General features: G+C 46.3%; 1 long non-coding RNA gene across 1 annotated transcript in view; it reads left to right on the plus strand.

The window, feature by feature from the left end:
- The first annotated feature begins 2384 nt into the window (after window positions 1-2384).
- Window positions 2385-24690, plus strand: part of LOC140385595 (uncharacterized) — a 130978-nt gene continuing 108672 nt past the window's right edge. The window contains exon 1 of the long non-coding RNA XR_011933407.1: window positions 2385-2914. This is a non-coding gene — a long non-coding RNA (uncharacterized lncRNA). The remainder of the gene's footprint in view (window positions 2915-24690) is intronic.

The raw sequence follows: 24690 nt of genomic DNA on the forward strand, positions 1-24690 counted from the left end.
TAGATGTTTTTTTCAAAGATTGTAGGTATGCCGTGAATACATATGACCAATCTGGTGGATATCTCATAATAGTTGAATAAACAGCACAATTTATCACGCAATAATAAATGAAGAGGATAATTTGACATCATTGTACTGCTTCTAACAACCTTGCTGGCTGAGAGTATGCCTTGAAACCCAGACATTTGATCAAATACTTAACATGCTACCAGTGGGTCAGACTCACCACTAAAAATGTGATATTCTAAAATTACCTTCATGCGGTATACTTTCACATGCAGTGTGATAACACCCAATATTTCTCTAGTTCAGATTGCATGGTACAGTGAGACTTTAGATGGCAATTCAATTATGGGAGTGTCTGAGTGGTCAGCCACCAAAGAAAGTAAAGAGGGCAAATTTTGTGGTGCTCTGCGTTTGGAGTCAGAGCTTTGCTAGAAACTAGTGCAGACTGGGAGTAATGTTCTGCCTCTGTAGCCCTGTTTTCCTTGCCCCGTAAGGCTGTTTTTCTGTGAACTATTGGGCGGACTTCAATGAAATATTACGTGGGACTGGCCCAAGGAAGAACTGATTACTTTTTGGTGAAGGTGCAGATCCGGATCTCGATCCTCAAATTTTTTAAAGGATCACTTAACATTGGGAGATGGGGAGAATTGTCATTTGATTTAGAATGTTGTGGGTTGTTTTACAGTAAGGTCCCACCGTTCACAGGGTGGGGGGGTTTATTCCTGTGAAAACTTGCAAATGGTAAAATCGCAAATGACATACTTTACAATTAGGTAGGTTGCAGCCAACCTAAAATTTCACATGTAGAAAGGATCAAAGGCAATAAAAACTATGTTTTTAATAAATTTAAAGAGAAATTTACTGGAGAAATTGTTTAGTAAAACAAGATAGATGTAAAATTTGTCTTGCTTACAGTGCTTTACTTAAGAGTGGAGGTGGACTGTGATTAGGAATTAAATTGCAGCAACCAGGAATACTCACATGCAAACAATAGCAGATTTTGCACACGCATTGCACACTTCCTACTGTAGGAGATATGTAGTGAATTCTTTTTTACAACTTTACTTAGACATTCTTTTCCTTTTTTCCGGCATTTTCTACAGGAGACTATCTTTAAAAACGTGGATAAATGAACATTTGGGCCCACCATGAGTGAACTGGTGTATAAAGACCTGTGCACAAACAGGAAAACTCATCAAAGAGGAAATCGCGAATGGCAGGACTTTACTGTAATTAGAATTATGTTGATTGTGTTAGAATGTTATTGATTGTTTCAGCTGCGGTGGTGGAATCTGTCGCAACGGTAAAAACGGGAGCAGAGTTTTCAGAGCTGGTTGTTGAATATGGATTAGCCTGAAGCATCATCTGAGATGGAAGATCTTAATAAAAATTATTTTTTTCAAATATGTAGTTACAGAGCATCAGCCAAGCAGGGAAAAGGCTCAATGAACTGCATTGAGTTAAAAAAGAGCATGCACTCTACTGAGTGCCCTCTTGATCTGTACATACATTTAACGTACCCAATATTTCACACTCATACATGATGCAGAATTTCTGTCTACCATGAAATCTTGACAAGATAATTCTTGAGTGAATTAGATGTCTTCATTTTTAAATATATGTTCTTTTGATATTTTTGTAACATCATCTTTTTATTCTTTCAGTCATTTAGATTTTGAAACAGCTGTTCAGTTTTCACGGAGAAGTTGACTTCACCACCTGCTTCTTTGTTTGTAGTTGAACTTGGAACAGTCTCCACAGGCAATTCAGGAATTAAGATTTGGTCAGGGGTTTCTTCAGTTGCAATAAACTCTTCCACGCATGGTTTTCTCAAATCTATATACATTACAGATCAACAACATAGTCAGTGATGAAGCCAAAAGTAGGTGAGGAAGAAGAATGTAAAAGGACCTGCCTTGAACCCACACACATCAGGCTGGATTCACTGCCCCGCCGCACCACATTTCCGTTTCCTCCTGCCGGCGGGATGCTCTGTTACACCAGCTGTTCAATGAGGGGCTAGATTCGCCCCAAATGGGACTATGTGCCCACGCCGGGGTAAAAACACTGGCGTTTCACTCTCGAGTTTCCAATCAAAAAGATTAGTCGATTCACTCATCTGCAGGGGGCTAGCAGGGACCCAGAGTGATTCACGCAGCTTTGGCTGCGGATACGGACCTCCGCACCTCCGGTCCAGAGTCCGCATATGCGCACAGCAGCCAAAATGGAGCTCCCATCCGATCGGCCGCCCGCCCGAAGATCCGTCCGGCCCGATCTGTCCCCCGGCCGCCCATAAGGCCCCCACCCCCCTCCCCAGTGCCTGATTCCCCTCGGCCCCCCACCAGAGCGGCTGCGGACTGAATCCACAGCCAGCACGTAAGGTTCCCAAAACGGCGATAGATGCTTAGAACCACGCTGTTGGGAACTTGGCCAGTTGGGAGCAGAGAATCGCTGGGCGGGCCTCTGGCAATGGCCCCCAACAGCATGGAGTACTCTGCGAACACGCCAATTTTTGGGTCCTGGAGAATCGTCGGCCTAACGCGGGGCCCAATTTCGGCGTGAAAGGTGATTCTCTGCCCCCGCAGCAAAAGCGATTTTGGAGCGGGGCTGCGGAGAATCCAGCCAGGGGTTTCCCATTGTGGGGTAGTCCCACGGCGTCGGGAAACCTCCGGGCTGCCGCCAAAACGGAGCATCCTGCCGGCGGAGAATCCAGCCCATCAAATTTAAATGGAGGCAAGGGAGGATGAAGATCAACCACTCCCAGGAGGTGGATCCCTCATTTAAATATTTTAACGAGGCTGCATCGCTCAGATTTTTTTCCCTCTTCCAGTTTGAATGCTGGATGACCAGATTTTGTTGGTATTGGGAAACACAGCAGCAAGAAGATGAAGACTGCTGCATTGATCGGGTAAGTGTCTTCACAGCACTGCTTGTGGGTCATGAGGTGTACTCCCTCTGGCGCACCAAGCAACACCATGCCAGTGATTGGACTCACCACTGTCACCCCCAGCTGATCTGATGCCCTTCCAAAGTCATCCACAACTTTAGATCTGCCACCACTCTCCAATCTTTCCAACTCTCCGCCTCTTTTTTCCATCCTCCCTCGATCTCTCTGGCTCTTTGTGTTCTTATCCTCATCACCCACTGACACCCCATGAATGTTTCCCTTTATTCTCCCTCCCCCACAACACCCCCTTCACCCACCCCTCCCCTCCCCCCACTAACTCTACTACATCCTCCTCTATGCTCCCCAACTGCAGCTAGAAACTTTAATGTAACCATCCGACAGGCAGTCAGCCTTTCAGTCTTACTGGCTGTGGCAGGGAAACAGATTGCAAAAATGGTAATTGATCATTAAATTTGGCAAGACCTGAGGTCAACTCATTCTTCCATATCTCCCAACTTAAAACTGCTCCCCTGCTCCTTTACCTCCTCCCAGCTAATAATGAGGCCTAAATGGCCATTAATATTTTCTGGTACGGCATCTTCAGGTTAATCGTTCGAAAACAAGTAATGCAAAATGATATATAGGAGTTTAATGAGAGATATTTGTTCAAAAAATGGCTTCCTACCAAAATCCAATAATATAATCGTTGATGATTATTTTGTGTTTGATTTAGTATTAATAACCATAAGAAGATGATAGCAGTAATGGAACAATCATTTGCAATAGGATGTTGCAATGTCATAAAAATTTCAGTACGAAGTCTTACAACACCAGGTTAAAGTCCAACAGGTTTGTTTCGATGTCACTAGCTTTCGGAGCGCTGCTCCTTCCTCAGGTGAATGAAGAGGTCTGTTCCAGAAACACATATATAGACAAATTCAAAGATGCCAAACAATGCTTGGAATGCGAGCATTAGCAGGTGATTAAATCTTTACAGATCCAGAGACGGGGTAACCCCAGGTTAAAGAGGTGTGAATTGTACCAAGCCAGGACAGTTGGTAGGATTTCGCAGGCCAGATGGTGGGGGATGAATGTAATGCGACATGAATCCCAGGTCCCGGTTGAGGCCGCACTCATGTGTGCGGAACTTGGCTATAAGTTTCTGCTCGGCGATTCTGCGTTGTCGCGGGTCCTGAAGGCCGCCTTGGAGAACGCTTACCCGGAGATCAGAGGCTGAATGCCCTTGACTGCTGAAGTGTTCCCCGACTGGAAGGGAACATTCCTGCCTGGTGATTGTTGCGCGATGTCCGTTCATTCGTTGTCGCAGCGTCTGCATGGTCTCGCCAATGTACCATGCTACATTGGTGCATGGTACATTGGCGAGACCATGCAGACGCTGCGACAACGAATGAACGGACATCGCGCAACAATCACCAGGCAGGAATCTTCCCTTCCAGTCGGGGAACACTTCAGCAGTCAAGGGCATTCAGCCTCTGATCTCCGGGTAAGCGTTCTCCAAGGCGGCCTTCAGGACCCGCGACAACGCAGAATCGCCGAGCAGAAACTTATAGCCAAGTTCCGCACACATGAGTGCGGCCTCAACCGGGACCTGGGATTCATGTCGCATTACATTCATCCCCCACCATCTGGCCTGCGAAATCCTACCAACTGTCCTGGCTTGGTACAATTCACACCTCTTTAACCTGGGGTTACCCCATCTCTGGATCTGTAAAGATTTAATCACCTGCTAATGCTCGCATTCCAAGCATTGTTTGGCATCTTTGAATTTGTCTATATATGTGTTTCTGGAACAGACCTCTTCATTCACCTGAGGAAGGAGCAGCGCTCCGAAAGCTAGTGACATCGAAACAAACCTGTTGGACTTTAACCTGGTGTTGTAAGACTTCGTACTGTGCTCACCCCAGTCCAACGCCGGCATCTCCACATCATAAAAATTTCAAGAAATGACAGATTGAGAACAAAAGGTTTAATTGAACCCTTCTTTTCTGATCACTTTAAATTGATTTATAAATAAAGTGAAAATTACTTCATTTATGATTCATGATTGATTAGATTTTTAAATTGCTGATTTAAGAACTCTTCAATAGGATTCGCTGTTATTTAATGATCTCTGACTTGGATAAGTTGGATAAAAGCGGCAACTCCATTATTGGAGTTTCTAACTTATGGTTAACAGTTGAACAGCAGATTCATGCGGCAGAATTAATATGGCTATTAAATTAATACATTGGTGTTTCATACATCACTCAAAAAAACCTATAAATCCTATCACATTTTGGAATTTCCAATTTTGCTGTCATCGGGGACTCTTGTACAATATATGACAAATGCTATGACTATGTTCGCTTTAAAGCAATTCACAGGGCAACATAATGGGAAATGAGGATTAAGATTCAGGCAGGAAGACTGAACTAACGTGGTTTAGTCAATGGAAGTAAATTTCAGTTATCATTCATATCTGATTTGGTTGAGGTCTGTTCACCAGGTGCACACCTTGGGAGACCATCAGGTTTTATGCCGTGGTTCTCCTCTGGATGTTTTTTCTGCCAGTGGGGGTGGTGGGGGTGGGAGGGGGGGTTAAATGATTCAGGCGTAGAGGCCTGGTAATGATATGCCAATTAATTTAAACGATGTTCCCGACATCACTGACTTGGGAGGGGGACAATCGCGACATGCGTTCATGTTGACATGAAACGCAATTTGGCTATTCTCCCGGGATTTTCTGACTCTCTTCGTTGAACCCGCCTGACGTGATCTGGAGCAGAAAATCCCAGCCATAGTGAATTTTCTATCTGCTGTCTAGGATTGCATGTTGTGGATTTGCTGTTTTATGTTTTTCAAAAATGCATTGCAAAATAATTTTTTTAAAATCTGGGACTGCTACTTATTCACGGCCAGCGACCCAACATATAATAAAAATACAAAAGATGGACGGCGCATAACATCGATGCACATGTATGAATATTTGAACATGTTCACTGGCATGACACCGTAAAGTTAAAACTGATTTTGCGAATGGGAAACAATTTATAAACACCGTAAGTGCCATTTTTAGTAAATCGAAAGTCTTAATTTCGAGGACTGCCTGTAGTTATATAAGTAGAGCTGTGCAAGTGCCATTGTAGAGTATACTGACAAACTTTTTTCCAGTACAAAAAAACAACAAGTTTACTCACCTACATCTGTATCGACAACGGTTTTTCTTCCAGTTGTAGTTTTTGCTGCATCTCTGGTCAAAGTTTCCTGAACATTTCCAGCAGTATCAGCAACATACATAGCTACACAAAGTTCTCCACAGGATTTGGAAATCATCAGCTAGTCAGAAAAATCATTAATTGATTATGAGAAAACACGTTACATTTTGCAAAGGCAATGAAATCCAGATATGAAACATAACTTTAATAACGATTTTGCATCCCCCCCAAGAGATTATTGAAAGTACCCACTTATTTCCAACATGCGGCAGGATTGGAGGTGGGGAGGGCATCTAATTGGGTGGGACTCAGTACCAAATTGAGGAACCCAGCATCTTGAAGGAGGGGAGATCCACTGAAAGCTATCCCCTGCCCTTTCTCGGACTCTTCTAGCCTCCACTCCCAGCAGCCAACGAGACCATCATTCACCTGTGACCTCAGTTCCTCATTGATCCTGGGCCTCTGGTGGGTGCATTGCGGACACCTACCACCACTCCCCTGCTGCCTCTAACAGCAATGAGGAGCTTCTGGTCTCTGATTGCCTGCCAGTTCTGGGAGGGTGAGATTTCTGCCTCCAGGGTCTTTGATCTTGGGGAAGCCTGTTACGAGCCACGTAAGGTGGGCTTGCTCCAAAATAGAAAATACGCTGCTCTTTCTTGCTCTCTCACTGACGGACAAGACTCCTATCACTTGGATTGAATTCTGCCCAGGGTCACCATTTGACAGTAATAATATAAAAAATAGTTCCCTCAAAAAGTGTATAAATTTTAAATACAAATGTTAATGTATAAATGTTGTTTAGAATTTGAAAGAATGGTATTACTTCTATATGAGCCATTAAAAAGAACTGTAAAAGAGAGCACCCCAACTCCATAATGTATAAGCAATTTCATGGCTGGTACATCTTTCTTTTGATAAGTAACACTTCAAATTACTAAATTACTAAGTCTTGTATTCTGTATTCCAGCTAATGCTGATTGATAAATACTGCATTTAACATTGTAAGTAGCATTATAAACTAACAATATTCTGGGCAGCAATATGACTGTAAGCATCTTAGATGTTGCATTACCTTAAAGCTACTGTACAAATGGTAAATTGCCGTCAACATCCAACAATAAGACACAAGCTTGTGGGATGACTCAAATTATATGCTCTATTCTCTTAATTCTGAGAGTGGTGATGGATGTGCTTAATGAAATCAATAGAAAATAAAATTGGGTGGAGCGTAAAAATAGATCACTGATTTGCCATTGCCTGCTTTTAGACAAATCTATATTTCCTAATATTTTTATGAAGTTAGAGCAACAATAAATACTTATATTAAAAACAGTATGGGATAAAGTTTGGTGACCTTATTGAATTTGAAATTGTTCAGGGTACCAAGCCTGTCTATAGCATTGAATTTAGTTGAAATGTAGAAGAATGCTGCTCATAAATTCCTTTTAAATCATAGAATTTACAGTGCAGCAGGAGGCCATTTGGCCCATCGAGCCTACACCGGCCCTTGAAAGAGCACCCTATTTAAGCCCACACCTCCACCCTATCCTTGTAACCCAGTAACCCACCTAATCTTTTGAACACTTAAGGGCAATTTAGCATGGCCAATCCACCTAACCGGCACACCTTTAGACTGTGGGAGGAACCGGAAGACAGTCATCCGAGGTCGGAATTGAACTGGGTCCCTAGAGCCATGAGGCAGCAGTGCTAACCACTCTACCACCGTATAATTACTTTTCAGTAATAAATAAGATGAAGTATCCACATCCTGCCAGGGCTGACAATGGAAAGAATCAATCACTATTTACTCTTTATAATCTTAAAGGTCACTATTCCAACCTCCTTGGCTCCCATGAAAAATGCTACAAGTTTACAAGTTTCACTAGTGTGCTTTCTTTGATGGACAATCTTGGACACTCTGTATAGCAACCACAACTTAAATTGATATAAATATTCAATGGTGCTTCACAGTAGTGCTATCAAACAAATTGTCACATTGGAGATGTTAAGACAAAAGCTTGCTCAAAAGGCAAATTTAAAGGAATGTCTTAAAGAAGGAGAGAAAGAACTAAAGGGCAATAGCTTTGCGAGGAAATTCCAGAGCTTGGAGCCTAGGCAGCTGAAGACATAGCCACCAATGCAAGAGTAATTAAAAACGCACAAGAAGCCAGAATTGGTTGTGTGAAAATATCTTGGAGGTTTGCCTTGAAGAGACTTGAATAAAGGGATGAGAATTTTATAACTGAGCCGTTGCTGGACCAGCAGCTAATGTAGGTCAATGAGCATGGGGTAGTGGTGGGGGAGATCTTATCAGAAGAGTTGAAAGCTTTTGAAGGTTTTGGGAGTGTAATAGTGTGAGGTATCAACGAGGCTGCTTTTATTGGAACAAATAACAAGGTTAAATTATGTACAGGAAGAGCAGTTGAAATACAGGTCTTTACTCATTGACTCCCAGCTCCACACTCCCCGAGTCCCTGTTCACCGTGCCCAGCACTTTCTTCCCATTGGCCAGGGTTCGCTCACTCAATAGGCCTGGGAACCCTAGAAGGATTCGGGGGGGTCTTATTGAAACTTACAGGCCACTTCAAGGCCTAGATAGAGTGGACATGGCAAGGATATTTCCACTTGTAGAAAAACTAGAAGCAGAGGATACAATCTCAGACTAAAGGGACGATCCTTTAAAACAGATGAGGAGGAATTTCTTCAGCCAGAGGGTGGTGCATCTGTGGAACTCTTTGCCGCAGAAGGCTGTGGAGGCCAAATCACTGAGTGTCTTTAAGACAGAGATAGATAGGTTCTTGATTAATAGGAGGATCAGGGGTTATGGGGAGAAGGCAGGAGAATGGGGATTTGAAAAATATCAGTAATGATTGAATGGTGGAGCAGACTGGATGGGCCGGGTGTCCTAATTCTGCTCCTATGTCTTATGGTCTTATGGTCACATGGCCTGCGAACAATCACCCCTTAAAGGGGCCAGAATACCACATTCCTCCCCCTTCAAGTCGCTCAATACTATATACGTTACAAGATAATAACAGGTAACTATTTACAATGAGAGCAGAACCACAAAAGGGGGTGACAGGGTACAGTCTCTCATAAGTTCAGTCTGCCAAGCAACTTCCACAATCTGGTGGGACACCTCAGTTCTCTGACAGGTTTGTCAGCTATCAAGGTAGTGGTGACGTCAGAAACAGATGATTGTCTAAAGGTCTCAGAAGATGTGGCGGTGTCACTCCCCTCTTTAGTTCCCTCTGAAGTAGCAAGGTGGGGCCTCTTCTGAAACACTCAGTTTCCTCCTTTCTGGCTCTGATGAAGAAACATTAATAGTATCCACTGGATCCACTTGTTTTGCTGTCTGGACTGCAACTTCTCTCTTTCTTATGTGGACCACATGCTTTCTCACCTGTCTCACTTATAGTTCCACTAAATAAAACACAGGTCCAGAGCTTGCTACATTTTTTCCCGGTAACCAATTGGTTCTGACAAAAACTAGATCATCTGCTTTTAAGTGGGGGTTGCTGGGTTACGGGGATAGGGTGGATACGTGGGCTTCAGTAGGGTGCTCTTTGCAAGGGCCGGTGCAGACTCGATGGGCTGAATGGCCTCCTTCTGCTCTGTAAATTCTATGAAATCTATGAAGGATCTGCTACTTTTGGTCAAGCCATGGAATTTCTTTTGTGTAGCTTGCCTCCACCCTCCTTGCCAAATTAGGGAACCCCGGGCCGAGCCAAGTAAGGAGATCATGGCCCTTTAACAGTTCTGCAAGCGTGAGCCTGGTGGAAATGTGGGGGTTGGTTTTGTATGAAGGGAGGAAATTGGCCAGCTTGAGACACAATGGCCTGTTTGACTGCTTCTTCATCACAGACTTGAAAGTTTGCACTACTCTTTCCGCCAGGCCTTTTAAGTCTGGGTGCCAGGAGGCTGTGCTAATGTATTGTATACCGTTAGTCTGGACAAAATGCTGTAACCACCTCCCCCCACCCCCTGTTATCCAAAACTATAATTTCTGGGAGGCCATAAATTGTGAAAATCCTTCTTAAAGTTTTGATGGTGGCTGCCAAAGTTGTTGTACTCATTTCTTGGACATCCAGCCACTTGGAGTGGGCATCTACCAGTACCAAGAACATTTTGCCTCGGGAAGGGCTGTCAAAATCCATATGCAATCTTGTCCAAGGGCAGTTTAGCCTTTCCCAGGGATGAAATTGAGCCGCAGCTGCGACTGGCAATAGGCACTCTGGTGGACTAGATTCTCAATGTCTTTGTTAATGTCTGGCCACAGTGTGTAGTCCTTGGCCAACATTTTCATCATGGTTTAACCAGGATGTGCACTCTGCAGTTCTTGTAGTAGCGGCTCTCTTGCTGGGGTTGGTATCATCACCTGGGAACCCTGGAGCAATACCCCATCTTGGCAACTGAGTTCACCCTCCCTCAGTTGGTAGGATCTGAGCTGCTCCAAGTTATCATAATGCCAGCCACATAAAACCATCCACTTAACATTTGATAGGACTATGTCCCTCTGAGTCCAGTTCCTGATGTGAGTCCCAAACTTGGGCAAGGTATCCACATGATGCAGGGGCAGCCAGGGTTCGAACCAGCTGCCCCTCTGTCACACGGTGAAACATAGGGCCACAACTGCACCGACCGGGAGGAGGGGGGCGCTAAGTGACAACCTGAACCCGTCCCATGGAGTAGCAATGGTGGCACCAATTGCCCTGAGTTCCACCCCTCTGATGAGGCTGCGTCTCGAGTTCAGCACATAGGACTGGGCGGCACGGCTGTGCAAGTATCGCCGACAAGTGAGCTGGGGATCTCTGGACCAGTGCACACAGAGAATGCCATGGCCATGGGATGAGATAGGTAGCTAGCTGCCTCCATGTCAGATGTGCATCCTGGGGAAACACCTAGACATAGTGGCAGAGCTCGGAGGGCCAGGCACGTTGAAGATCACTGAGGGCACCGTTGGGGGGGGGGGGGGGGGGGGGGTGCGGTTGGGGGGGGGAGGGGCAGCACCACCAGGAGTAGGGTATTGTACAACACATTAAACTCCTTTTTGCATAACCATTATGATGCTTTTGTCAATTTCTTCCGTGAACCCCTGGACCCTTTATCCATCTCTCCAGGCATCCCCCTCTCCCCATGGCCCTCACCCACCCTCAGATCGTGGACAGCTGTGTCCCATCCCCTGGATGTTCGTACGTTCCGTATGTGGAGTTGTCTCCTGCAGTGTTTCAGCACAGTGTCCAGGCATCAAGATCTGATTGGGCTGCTAAGCAACGACTCCCACATGCTACATGGCATGCTCACCCATGGGAATCCACTTCGCATCTGTGAAGTGCTCACTTAACTATGATTGCCAATTCCCTTTCAGCAATAACCTTCAGCCATGCATTACATTCATCCCCCACCATCTGGCCTGCGAAATCCTACCAACTGTCCTGGCTTGACACAATTCACACCTCTTTAACCTGGGGTTACCCCATCTCTGGATCTGTAAAGATTTAATCACCTGCTAATGCTCGCATTCCAAGCATTGTCTGGCATCTTTGAATCTGTCTATATATATGTTTCTGGAACATACCTCTTCATTCACCTGAGGAAGGAGCAGCGGTCCGAAAGCTAGTGATATCGAAACAAACCTGTTGGACTTTAACCTGGTGTTGTAAGACTTCTTACTCTGTTCAGCCATGCAGCCAGAGGCTTTAGCTGTCAGTGGGGGTTATGAGTGATCGGTGGGGCAGATGGGTACGGACAAGTGTTGCCCCAGGAACGGGTAAAAACAATCCAGAATTGGCATGGTGGTGCCGCGAGCAGTTGCCCCACGGGCCTCACCCCCCCCCCCCCCCCCATGGCGGCCCACCCCTGCTGAGGGTGCCCCATTCCCAGACGTCATGTTATTCACCCTGGGGTAACACGGACGGCAACACGATGAAGTGAAATGATCAGGTATACACCAAACGTCGGGGTTGGTTCAATACGTTTTATTGAACTTCAGTAACGAAGCACACAACTGCCTGTGGGTTGACTCTCTACTACTCTAAGTAAACTAACATTAACTATCTAGACCAAGCTAGCTCTGATCCACGTGTAGAAGGTGTTGAATGATTTGTACACCCCGACTGTCACTACAGTTGTCACCAGTGGCAAGAGGCAGAGTGCTGATGCCTCGTGTGTTTTATAGTTGGAAGCCCCCCTCTGGTGTTCTGTCTGGTGATTGGTCGTGTTCTGTTCTGTATGTTGATTGATTCACCTGGGTGACTGTCACTGCCTGCTTTTACCTCATGATGTGCATGGGTGCATATTATGACATCTCCACTTTTTAAAAACATTTGTCGGTTGCTTAGAGCACATACGACGTATTTACAAAAGTAACTATATACAGCAATTGGTGAGTGAATGGATATGTACATGTAAGGTGTCTCGCGTGCAGAAACATAACAGTATATATACAAAGGAACTATTTATAAGTCCAGTCATTGGGGCTGTCGTTGGATTCTTATGGACCGCCTGAGAGGTGGAGGCAGGGATGATGGTGTCTTGACAGGTGGGATTGCAGCCAGATTGGTGGCCTCATGGAGCGAGGTATCCGGATAAGGCAGAACGACATCTGGGAACGTGAGATCCGGTGGTGGGCAGGCAAGTTTGCGTAGTGCCCTTCTGTTGCGCCTGACAATAGATCCATCAGCCATGCGAACCACAAACGACCTGGGAGCAGCCTGTCGAATAACAACAACTGGAGCTGATCAGCCTCCACCAGGCAACCTGACGCAAACCGCGTCCTTCGGAGAGAGCATAGGCAGATCAGCAGCAGGAGCATCATATGTCAGCTTTTGCTGGATTCTGATCTGCTGCATCTTTTGCAGGACTGGAAGGTGATCCAGGTCAGGTACATGAATGGCTGGAACAATCGTCCGCAGGTTACGATTCATAAGGAGCTGTGCCGGAGACATACCGTTGGACAAAGGGGTTGTCCTGTACGCCAGAAGAGCAAGATTAAAGTCCGAAGCTGAGTCCGCAGCCTTACAGAGCATCTGCTTCACGATATGGACCCCTTTTTCGACCTTCCCATTAGATTGTGGGTAATGCGGGCTCGAGGTGATGTGCTGGGAGTTGGATTGCTTTGCGAAGTTGGATCATTCTTGACTATAGAAACAAGGACCATTGTCATTCATAACCGTGAGCGGGATTCCACGCCTGGAAAATGCCTCCTTGCAGGCCTTTATGACAGTCCTGGATGTTAGGTCAGATAGTTTCACTACCTCGGGGTAACTGGAGAAGTAATCAATTATCAGGACGTAGTCACGCCCGTTGACGTGAAAAAGGTCAACGCCGACCTTAGACCACGGAGAGGTCACGATCTCGTGCTGCTGGAGCATTTCTTTGGGCTGAGCAGGCTGGAAGCACTGGCAGGTCGCGCAATTGAGGACCATGTTTGATATATCCTCATTGATGCCGGGCCAATAGACAGCCTGTCGGGCCCTGCGCCTGCACTTCTCAATACCGAGGTGTCCCCCGTGTATCTGCGTGAGCACCAAGCTCTGGAGGCTGTGCGGAATGACGATGCGATCCAATTTCAGGAGGATCTCCTCGACAACAGTTAGGTCATCCTTTACATTATAGTATTGGGGGCATTGCCCTTTCTGCCAGCCATTTGTGAGGTGATATATGACCCGCTGCAGAAGAGGGTCCTTGGCGGTCTCTTCTCGAATGATGACGAGTCTTTCGTCGGATGTCGGGAGGGTCCTGGCACACAGTTGCACCTGTGCCTCAAAGTCGTGTATGAAGTCTACCTGTTCACATGGCGAGGTGATGGCATGGGATAGGGCATCCGCGATGATTAGCTCCTTTCCAGGTGTGTAAACCAGTTCGAAATCATACCTGCGGAGTTGACGGAGAATGCGCTGGAGCCTGGGCGTCATGTCATTTAAGTGCTTGTGTATAATGTGCACTAGGGGTCTGGGTCTGTGGTCCGTCTCTACTGTAAAGATCGGGAGACCATAGACATAATCGTGGAATTTCACGATGCCAGTGAGAAGGCCCAGGCATTCTTTCGCTATTTGAGTATATCGTTGCTCAGTAGGGGTCATGGCCCTTGACGCGTAGGCCACTGGAGCCCAGGACGAGGTGTAGTCCTTCTGGAGGAGCATCGCCCCAATGCCACCCTGGCTGGCAACTGTGGAGATTTTAGTCTCCCTTGCTGGGTCAAAAAAAGCTAGAACAGGAGCGGTGGTTAGCTTCAATTTCAACTCAAGCCACTCTGCTTGATGTGTGGGTAGCCACTGGAAAGTGGTGGACTTCTTCACCAGGTGCCTGAGGGCCGTGATGTGTGACGCGAGGTTGGGAATGAACTTCCCCAAAACATTTACCGTCCCCAGGAAGCGGGGGACCACCTTCTTGTCCTCTGGGGTCTTCATTGTGTTGGTGGCCTTGACTTTGTCCAAGTCTGGTTGCACGCCCTGCTGGGAGATCTGATCACCCAGAAACTTAATTGACGACGTGCCAAAGGAGCATTCGGTTTTGTTCAATTTCAGGCCATTGACATGTATGCACCTGAATACTTGTTGCAAACGAGAAATATGTTCCTCCGGGATCGTGGGCCATATGATGAAGTCGTCAACATAAACCCACACACCGTCAATGCCCTCTAGCATTTGCTCCATTATTCGATGAAAGATTTCGGAGGCTGAAACAATACCAAACGACATGTGGTTGAAGCAATATCTTCCGAAGAGTGTATTAAACTTGCAGAGCTTCCTGCTGGACTCTTCCAGTTGTATCTGCCACGCGATGCATCCAGCTTTGTCAAGAATTTGGCATGTTCCATCTCACTTGTCAGCTCCTCCCGCTTCGGGATCGGGTAGTGTTCCCTCATAATGTTGCGGTTCAGATCCTTGGGATCGATACAAATGCGCAGTTCTCCAGAGGGCTTCTTGACACAGACCATCGAGCTGACCCAGTCAGTTGGTTCCGTCACCTTGGATATTATTCCCTGATCCTGGAGCTCCTGAAGCTGCACCTTTAGACCGTCTTTTAGGGGCGCCGGCACACGGCGTGGCGCATGGATGACAGGCGTGGCATCAGGCCTGAGCAGAATTTTATAGCGGTAGGGCAGCGTACCCATCCCACTGAACACATCCGGGTATTGCAATAGTAGCTCCTCAATGTCGGCCTGAAGAGTGGTGTTGGCAGAGGACATGGCATGTACACGCTGGACGAGGCTGGCGGAAGAATTGTTGGCTGCCTTTGGATACGAGCAAGACCTGCTTGGGATATTAAATTGGCCAAAGCACCGGTGTCCAGCTTGAACCGGATGCTACAATCGTTGACTTGTACTGTGGCACGCCACTCGTCCTCATAATCCACATTGAGGATGGGTGTGTGTGTTGCTGAATGCGAGGAGACCTTGTCATGCATGGTTATGATGCCCACTCGATATGGGGACTCTGGGCAGTCGTCCTCTGGATCCGTGACGGGATCAGGTTCCAAATCCATCAGCCCTTGCTGCACACTTCGAACGCCTCTGCGTTGGAACTGGGATCGCTGGCCCCCTATCGGAGGTGCAGATCTGCACAAAGCCGCCTAATGGCCAAGCTGCTTGCAGTTGAGACATCGCCTGCCTCTTGCAGGGCATCGCTGCTTTAAATGGGCGGTGCCGCAGTTGGGGCACGTCATCACGTCGACGTCGTGACACTAGGTGCATCGTCGCACATGCGCAGTGCGGTCAGCCGCCGCTCACACCTGCGCAGTGTAGTTTTCGGCCGCTTCATTCTCCCGACCGTGGTGCGCATGCGTGGGACCCCTGGAAAAGCGCGCGAAATGGCCGCCTTCATCGATGCTCAGGCACTGCATTCGGGCAATGGCCTGTACACTCTCAGCTTGTGGGAGGCAAGTTGGTCCTGCTCTGCCGACTTAAGTGGGAATAGCGACTTTTCGCCTGTTCATGGACCTTGCACGTCTCGATGGCCACTGGCAGGGTCATATTTTTTATTTTTAGGAGCTGCTCCCGCAGGGCGTCGGAATGGACGCCAAACATGATCTGATCCCTGATGAGGGAGTCAGCGGTGTCACCGTAGTTGCAGGATTGCGCTAGAATGTGAAGATTAGTGAGAAAAGACTGGAAAGGCTCATCCTTACCCTGAAGGCGCTGCTGGAAGACACAACGCTCGAAACTTTCATTCGTCTCGACCTCAGACAGTGACTGTCGAATTTGGCTAAGACGGTCTGGAACTTGGTCTTGTCCTCACCATCGGCAAAAGTGAGCGAATTGAAGATTTGGATGCCCTGGTCCCCCGCAGTCGACAGTAGCAGCGTGATTTTTCGGGCATCGGACGCACTTTCGAGGCCCGAGGACTCAGGGTATAGACTGAATTTCTGCTTGACGACCCGCCATTTGGCAGAGATGCGGAGCTGTGGAGGTGCCACGACCTTTTCCATGTCGCTGGAAGGCAGTTGCTGGTCTTCAGTGAATTTTCTAAGGTGAATTACTTAGAAGCAGTAGCTACTCCTGGTATCATGTTGTCTTATTCACCCTGTGGTAACACGGACTGCAACACGATGCAGTTAAATGATCAAGCATACACCAAACGTCGGGGTTGGTTCAATAAGATTTATTGAACTTCAGTAACGAATCACACAGCTGCCTGTGGGTTGACTCTCTACTATTCTAAGTAAACTAACATTAACTATCCTGACCAGGCTAGCTCTGATCCACGTGTAGAAGGTGTTGAATGATTTGTACACCCTGACTGGCACTACGGTTGTCACCAGTGGAAAGAGGCAGAGTGCTGATGCCTCGTGTGTTTTATAGTTGGAAGCTCCCCTCTGGTGTTCTGTCTGGTGATTGGTCGTGTTCTGTTCTGTATGTTGATTGGCTCACCTGGGTATCTGTTACTGCCTGCTTTTACCTCATGATGTGCATGGGTGCATATTATGACATCCGCTACTGCCGAGCATTGGGGTGACAAAGCCAGAATCCGTGGTCTGTTTTGGTTATGAGCTCCTTGGCTCCCACAGAAACCCTTCTGCCAGGTTCACATTTTTCAAAAGGAGCACTAATTGGCACCGCTTGAGCACTTGCTGGGGAGGGCGCTGAATGATGGGAGGCCGTTGGATATGGGGTCGTTCTCGGTAATTGTATGGAAATGGGCTTAAGCGGTGATAATTGGATTCTCGCCACGCTATGGTGAGATCCCGATTTCACCCACGGCAGCGGGCCGGTTGCATCGCAAACTGTTTGGCACCTGGCGCAGATCTCGTTTTTGGCCTCTCCCACTATTCACCGGCCTCGTTACGTTTGGGATGAAACGGAAGTAATAATTGACCATGAAAATGAAAATCGCTTATTGTCACAAGTAGGCTTCAAATGAAGTTATTGTGAAAAGCCCCTAGTCGCCACATTCCGCCGCCTGTTCGGGGAGGCTGGTACGGGAATTGAACCGTGCTGCTGGCCTGCCTTGGTCTGCTTTCAAAGCCAGCGATTTAGCCCTGTGCTAAACAGCCCCTTGACCAGAAATGATTTTAATTCTGTAACATGTTTTGGTGCAGAAACCTCTCAGATAGCTTTCAGCTGATCTTTTAAAGGATGTAGGCCTTTGGCATCAACTTTAAACCCCAAATATGTAACTTTGTTGGACTGAAAGGTGCACTTTTCCTTTTTAAGTCTTACGTCTGCACTTCTAAACCATTTTTTGGGCGCCAGCGAGATTCCCGCCACGCCGGTCGGTGGCTGTTGACAGCGCCCCCCCTGGTGATTCGTCGGGCCCCGATGGGCCGTGTGGCCGACAAGTTTTGCCCAGTCCCGCCGGTGTGGATTACTCCCCTCATACACATCAGGACCTGGCAGGTAAGTGTGCGGGGCAGTCCTGGGGAGGGGGGGGGGGGGGGGGATCCGACCCCAGGTGGGGTGCTCCCACAGTGGCCTGGCCTGCGATCGGGGCCTACTGATCAACGGGCAGGCTGGTTCTGTGAGGGCCTTCTTTCCTCCGCGCTGGGCCGCTGTAGGGCTCTGCCATATTGCTCGGGTGCCAGCGTGGTGAAGGGGACCCCCACGCATGTGCGGAAATACGCCAGCCATTCTGCACATGCGCGGAAATTCGCCGGCCGTTCCACGCATGCACTGGCCCTTCAGCGCCGACTGGAGCTACGGGAACCACTTCAGTGTCAACCTAGCCCCCTAGAAAGGGGAGAATTCCTCACTTTCGGGGGCCGTTGATGCCGGAGTGGTTGGCGCCGGTTTTCACGCCGACGTGGGGACATAGCCCCATTATTGGAAAGTCCCGCCCCTTGTGTGTGTTAATTGTTGCAAATTTCCTGGAGTCTTTGTGTAGTTCAAGTTGTAGGTAAGCATGACTTAAGTTAAGTTTTATATATGTGAGGCGTTCCTGCCAGCTTTATGTAATGATCTTCTATCCGAAGAATCAGTTACTTGTTGATTTGGGCTGCTTGGTTTTTGGAAAATTTGTAATCGCGACAGCTGCTAATGTTGTGGTCAGGTTTTAGGACAGGAACATAGGAGCCGCCCACTCAGGGAACTGTGCTCCAAATGTGTGAACCCGGCCTCAACTTTCTGATGATGGGAAGGGCCGAGCTTTGAAAATCTTTGGTGTGCAATCGGGGTTCACGTAGATTTTGGCTTTGCCCCTTTGTACCCAGCCCACCTCGTTTTGAAAAATGTCTTCTGTTGAAATGTATCATCCGTTATTTTAAAAACCTCTAACCGATTTAGCTTTATCTGTCATAGCCAATCCCCACCTATGAATCTTGGCCCCTGATCTTCCACAACGATCATGGGTAATTGAGCCAATTGGTGTTGATATGGTACCGGTGCAGTTGCGGTACCTAATATCTTTTGGGTTTCCCCTGGATAAGTTGCTAACTTAGCAGCCGTGCTGCTTAGTCTCAGAGGTTGCACTCCTCCTCGCAGGTATTTGTAGGTTTGTTCACCAACCACCATGGCTGAAGCGTCAACCTCCATACTCAATGGTTGCCCGTTAACCATAAGTACTATCTCAATGGGAGCCGCCTTGCTCATTTTCATCATGTTTAACTTATAAACCTCAGATTTTCCCTCGGGATTTTTCTGTACTTCATGTGTTGGCGCCATGGTGGGTTTTTTTTTAACTTGCTGTGCCCTGTCTGGCATGGCAAAATTCTTGAATGTGACCCTTCTAAAAAAACCTTTGCAATGGCACATATTTTGAGGGTGTTCTCCCCCACATTTGTAACACTCATCAAAATTCCTTGACTGATAGCCCGTTTTTCTTCTTTGCTTCTGTCCCCAACCCTGCTCCTGGGATCTCGGTTCAGCCTCCTCTGTGCCTGCCACTTGAGGTCTTCGTCTAGCAGCTGTTCTGCTCCAAAGTTGATTCACCGCATCTTCCGGCATGCACTGTAGCTCTGAAGCACCCATTTCTACATATTTAGTGGCGTAATCTATCTCTGTTGCTTTATCCAGGGATATTTGTGTTTCGGCGAAGACATTTCTTTGGACATTGATATTGTTAACGTCACAAACAAGGCGATCGCGTAACATGTCACTTATTGAAGAGCTGAATTCGTTGCAGTATGATAGAAGGACTGGGGTTGCAATTCTCTTTCACTAACATGACTAACTGATCAAACGACTTGGTGTTTGTGACTTCTGGGAATGTAAAATTTCTAATGAGGTTATAAATCTGGGGTCCGCACACCGTCAGCAAGATGACTTTTATTTCTAATGTGATATCATTCTGTAGACTCAATCCTGTGTGTCCTCTTAGCACATATAACCCCGCGCTGGGAATGTTAATTGGTAACATCAACTCAATGACATTTTTCTGCTACAATAGATCTGATGCTATTTTATACATTGAATGAAAGATTTGCAATCCTATTAGTGGTTTCAAGATCCATTGCTCCCAGAGAGGAGTATGGCTGACAGGGAGCATATCAGAGGAAATGGCAAACACACGACCTGTCACTTTCAGGAAAAACAATCACAGGTCAGGAACAGACTATTACCAGCAATATCGCAAGTTTTGCTCCCCACCTGCAGAAGGCAACCGAATTATCATTTATATGGATAGATGATAAGAAAAGAAAATATAGCAAAGTTAATATACAATAATTGTTAGATATCTCCACTTGGAATTTTGCTACGTGATAGAAATCAATACTGGGCAAATAAAAAAAATTGCAAATTTGTACATGAATAGTCCACAAAGTTAAAATAAACGTTCAATACTCAGAGGGGAAGCGGTGGTGTATTGTCTTTGCATAATAATCCAGAGACTCAGGGTAGTGCTCTGGGGTGCTAGGTTCAAATCCCACCACAGCAGATGGTGAAATTTGAATTCTGTAGCAATCTGGAATGAAAGGTTTACTGGTAATCATCAAGTGATTGTTGTTAATGAATCTGCCAGATTCATTATGAAATGGCCTCGTATTAGGTAAACACAAGGGTTTTGTATTGGTAAACATGGGGTGTAGTTTTAAGTGGGTTTAATTTAATGTGTCTGTGACTGGAAGAGTAAAACCTATAATTAGATTCATGCTGGACAAAGGTGTTTGTATGTATGGAGTTGGTTTCAAGTCCAACTGTGATTCCATTGTGCTGAGAGAGGCCTATGACATGAAGAATAAATAGGCCAGCAGAAGTATGTAGGTATTGTTTAGCAACTGGAGATCCTTTTATGGGTACAAAACATTTACATTTTAATTTTAGCTGATAAATTGCAATTGGAGGCAGGACACGGGGGATAGGGGGTGGGGGGGGGGGGGTAAACATTTCTCAACTCTGCCAGGAGAAGCTGAACATGACAGGAGAGTTACAAAGATACAAGCTTTCTAAGGAACACATTACAGTCCAGATAACTATGGAATTGGGGCAGAAAGAATGCCTTAAGATGACTGAAGTTAAGAGAACAGACACCAAGGTACTGTTCAGAAGAATTCATGTAAGAGTAAATAAAGTGTTTTGAGTTAAAGAGATAATTTCAGTAATCAGATTTCAGGTGGGACAGCAGATTTCAGAGGTAAATTAAAGTCTTGATCAGTCTTGATCGAGTGCTGAAGCAATTATGAACAGTTTGTACAGCAGTCAAGGCAAGGAAATCCTAAAAGGGTTGGTGTAAAGCCTGGACAGGATTCGCTGTTAAAAGTGGAGTAGAAATGTTGTTTAAAAGAGTCATTTGTAAAACCTGGACTGGATTTTGGACTGCAAACTGCTACTGGAAAGGATTATTGTGAAAGAAGACTTTAAAACGTATTTTTGGGAGTAGAGTTTGGAAACTCTCATATGGCATTCATCTAAGGAGAAAAGCAAAACCACTAATTTGGGTTCAGAGCAGAGTGTGTGTATTTGACCATAGCCAATCTGTGCTGAAAGATCTTGCACACGATGGCCTCACTTTCTGTCTCACTTGAGGGGTGGTGGTGGTCAGGGGTAGAAGCAGCACCTCACCTGGAACTGGGAAGTTTCAGAAGTGAATCTGATAGGCGCTTTTGAACTCAACCACAGCATTTGGATCTCACTTCTGGATTTCCCAATCAATTAGAGCAGGTAGGCACAATGATACCCACAGCAATCTGTTTCAGCTCCACTGTTTAAAGCTACCATGTGAGGGCCAGAGTGGAAGCATTGTCCAAGTATCAAAACAGACCCAGCAACTGGAGAGCTGGAGTATCAACGTGCAAAAGCAGCACCACACTTTCCAGATGTGTCTCTTAACATCATGTTGTGGCTGTAATCAATTGCAAGGAAATGTGCTTGCCCATGGATGGGACGAAGCAGCCTACCACAGAGAACAAACATGTATGGCTGGAAAATTCAATCGCATAAGTGTGTGCCGGGCAACTGGATACTGGTTAAGTTCTGTTCAGGGTATGCCATTATTCAAGTACAAGCCCTCTTACTCTGCCCTCCATAGCCTTATGCACAGAAGCAAAACTTGCATGTGCACCCATCCTTTTTTGTTAAGGCACCTTCTCATTTTCCCATTTGACCAACTGCCACTGACATGCAGTCATCTTCATCTTATGGCTATACTGTAAGCATCCCTCACAGCGACCTTCCACAAATGATGTCCTTCCATTCTCTCAAAACATTCCATTTCTTACACTCCTAGCTTCCCTCTAGAAGGGTGGCCACCTGCAAGGGACATTAAATGCAGCAGGTAACTGAGTGCATGCTGATCCTCATCAAACGCTTGCATACTCATGACGACCTTAAGCAGGATTGAGGAAACCCTTGCCTTGGGCTGCTCAATGCCTCGCTAAAATGTAGCAAAATATTCCCCAGCTCTTCGTTACCAAGAAAGTCGAGATGGGGCACAAGGGGAAAGATGGAGATAGGGCATGGAGAAATGGTGAGTCAACTTCCACTCCTGTCTCTTTGCCCACTCTTTCTCCCATCTCCCCACCAATCAGAGTCCCACATCCTATCTCCTAACCCGATAGTCTAGTCTGTCCCCTACACAGGTGCAAGAAGGGTGGTCTTTAGCAGGGCCCTCATAAGCCAAATAACCCAGAGGATGTCAGCCAGAACAGTGATCTATGCAGTTTGACTCCAGCTGAACTATAGCAGTTGCACCATGTAGGAGTATCAGAAAAAGAAAATAAAAAATTGCTTTTATATAACACTTCTCATTACCACCTGACATCTCAAAATGCTGTATAGCCAATTAGATACCTTTTGAAATGTCGTCATTGAGTAGGAAACATGGTAGACAAAAAGTGCACATCACATTTCTAGAAACAGCAATGTGATAATGACCAGATAATCTGTTTTCTGTGATATTCAGTGAGGAATAAATATAGGCCTGAAACCGACTTCCCTACTTTTCCAAATAGTGCCATGGAACCTTTCGTATTCACCCATGCAGGCCGGGGTGGGGTGGGGGGAGCATGATTTACTGTACCTTCTGAAAGACAGAACCTCCAACAATGCAGTGCTCACTCGGTACTGCATTGGAGTGTCAGCCTTGAATCATAGAATCATAGAATCTCTACAGTGCAGAAGAAGCACTGTCGAGATCTTTGTACTCAAGCCCAGGAGGCAGTCTTGGGTCAGAGGCAAGATTGCTGCCAATTGAGTCACAGTCAACAATAAAAGAAAAAGGATTTGTAGTTATAGAATCATAGAGCTCGACAGCACTGAAAAAGCCCTTTGGCCATCGTCTCTGTGCTGGTCAAAAACAACCATCTAAGTATTCTAATCCCATTTTCACCACTTGGCCCATAGCTTGAATGCCTTGGCAGTGAGTTCCAGAGTCCCATCACCCTCTGGGTGAAAACATTTGTAATCACATCCTTTCCTGTCCCTTAGCTTAAATCTGTGCCCCCTGGTCATTGATCCCTCCACCAAGGGGAAAGGTTTCTCCCTGTCTGCTCTATGCATGCCCCTCATAATTTAATACATCTCAATCATGTTGCCCCTCAGTCTCCTCTATTCCAAGGAAAACAACCCCAATTTATCCAATCTCTCTTCATAGCTAAAACTCTCCAACCCAGGCAACACCCTGGCAAATTTCCTTTGCAACCTTTCCAGTGCTATCACATCCCTCTTATAATGTGGATTCCAGGACTTCACACAATACTCGAGCTGTGACCTAACCAACATTTTATACAGTTTCAGCATAACCTCTCTGCTCTTAAACTCAATGCCTCAGCTAATAAAGGCAAGTATACCATATACCTTCTTAAGCACTGTATCTACCTGCCCTGCTAACTTAAGGGACCAGTGGACATGCACCTCAAGGTCCCTCTGATCCTCAGTTTTTCCAGGGTCCTGCCGCTTATTATGTATTCCTTTGTCTTGTTTGTCCTGCCCAAGTGCATCACCTCACATTTATCTGGATTGAATTTCATTAATCAGCCCATCTGACCAGTCTGTCTATATCCTCCAGTAATTGAAGGCTATCCTAAGTCTGCAGATGATATGCAAATTGATGGGGCGATGGAGCAACCTTCCTATATTCATGTCCAAATAATCTATATAAACCACAACTGCAAGGGCCCTAACACTGATCCCTGCAGGACCCCACTGGACACAGGCTTCCAGTCTGAAAAACACCCCTCGGCCATTACCGTCTGCTTCCTGCCACTCCGTCAATTCGCAGCCGATTGTCGGACAAAAGTCGTATAAGGGTATTTAACACCATGTAAAAGTGTCACAATTCTGTTTAATGTTTTTCAATCATAAACTTCATTTCAAAGCTTGACTGTCCTGTCTTGCCCATTTATTCCTGCTGGCTGCCAAGTGCCTTTCTGCCTTGTGAAGAATTGTGTGGTAAGAGTTAATGACCAGCAATGTGTTGAATCCGCGATAAGTAGAACACATAGACGACAGTAGAAATTACGAACAAGGTTTATTTCAATACAATTCTAATACTCCTCTACTCCCCTCGGGGTCTCCTTCCCCGACCTGCATCTAGGCCGGGGTTTTTATACAGCTGGGGCTCTCCTTGTAGAGAGGAAGCCCCCCCCCCCCTTAAAGTGGAAGTTCATATTCCGGGGAGGTCATGAGAAATCATATTGTCCTGATCCCGGGACCTCTATTGGGGTTACAACACTCCTCCCCCACTAAGTCCAGAGCAATGTCCACATCCA

This window comes from Scyliorhinus torazame, chromosome 11 (assembly GCF_047496885.1).
Source record: "Scyliorhinus torazame isolate Kashiwa2021f chromosome 11, sScyTor2.1, whole genome shotgun sequence".
NCBI lineage: Eukaryota > Metazoa > Chordata > Chondrichthyes > Carcharhiniformes > Scyliorhinidae > Scyliorhinus > Scyliorhinus torazame.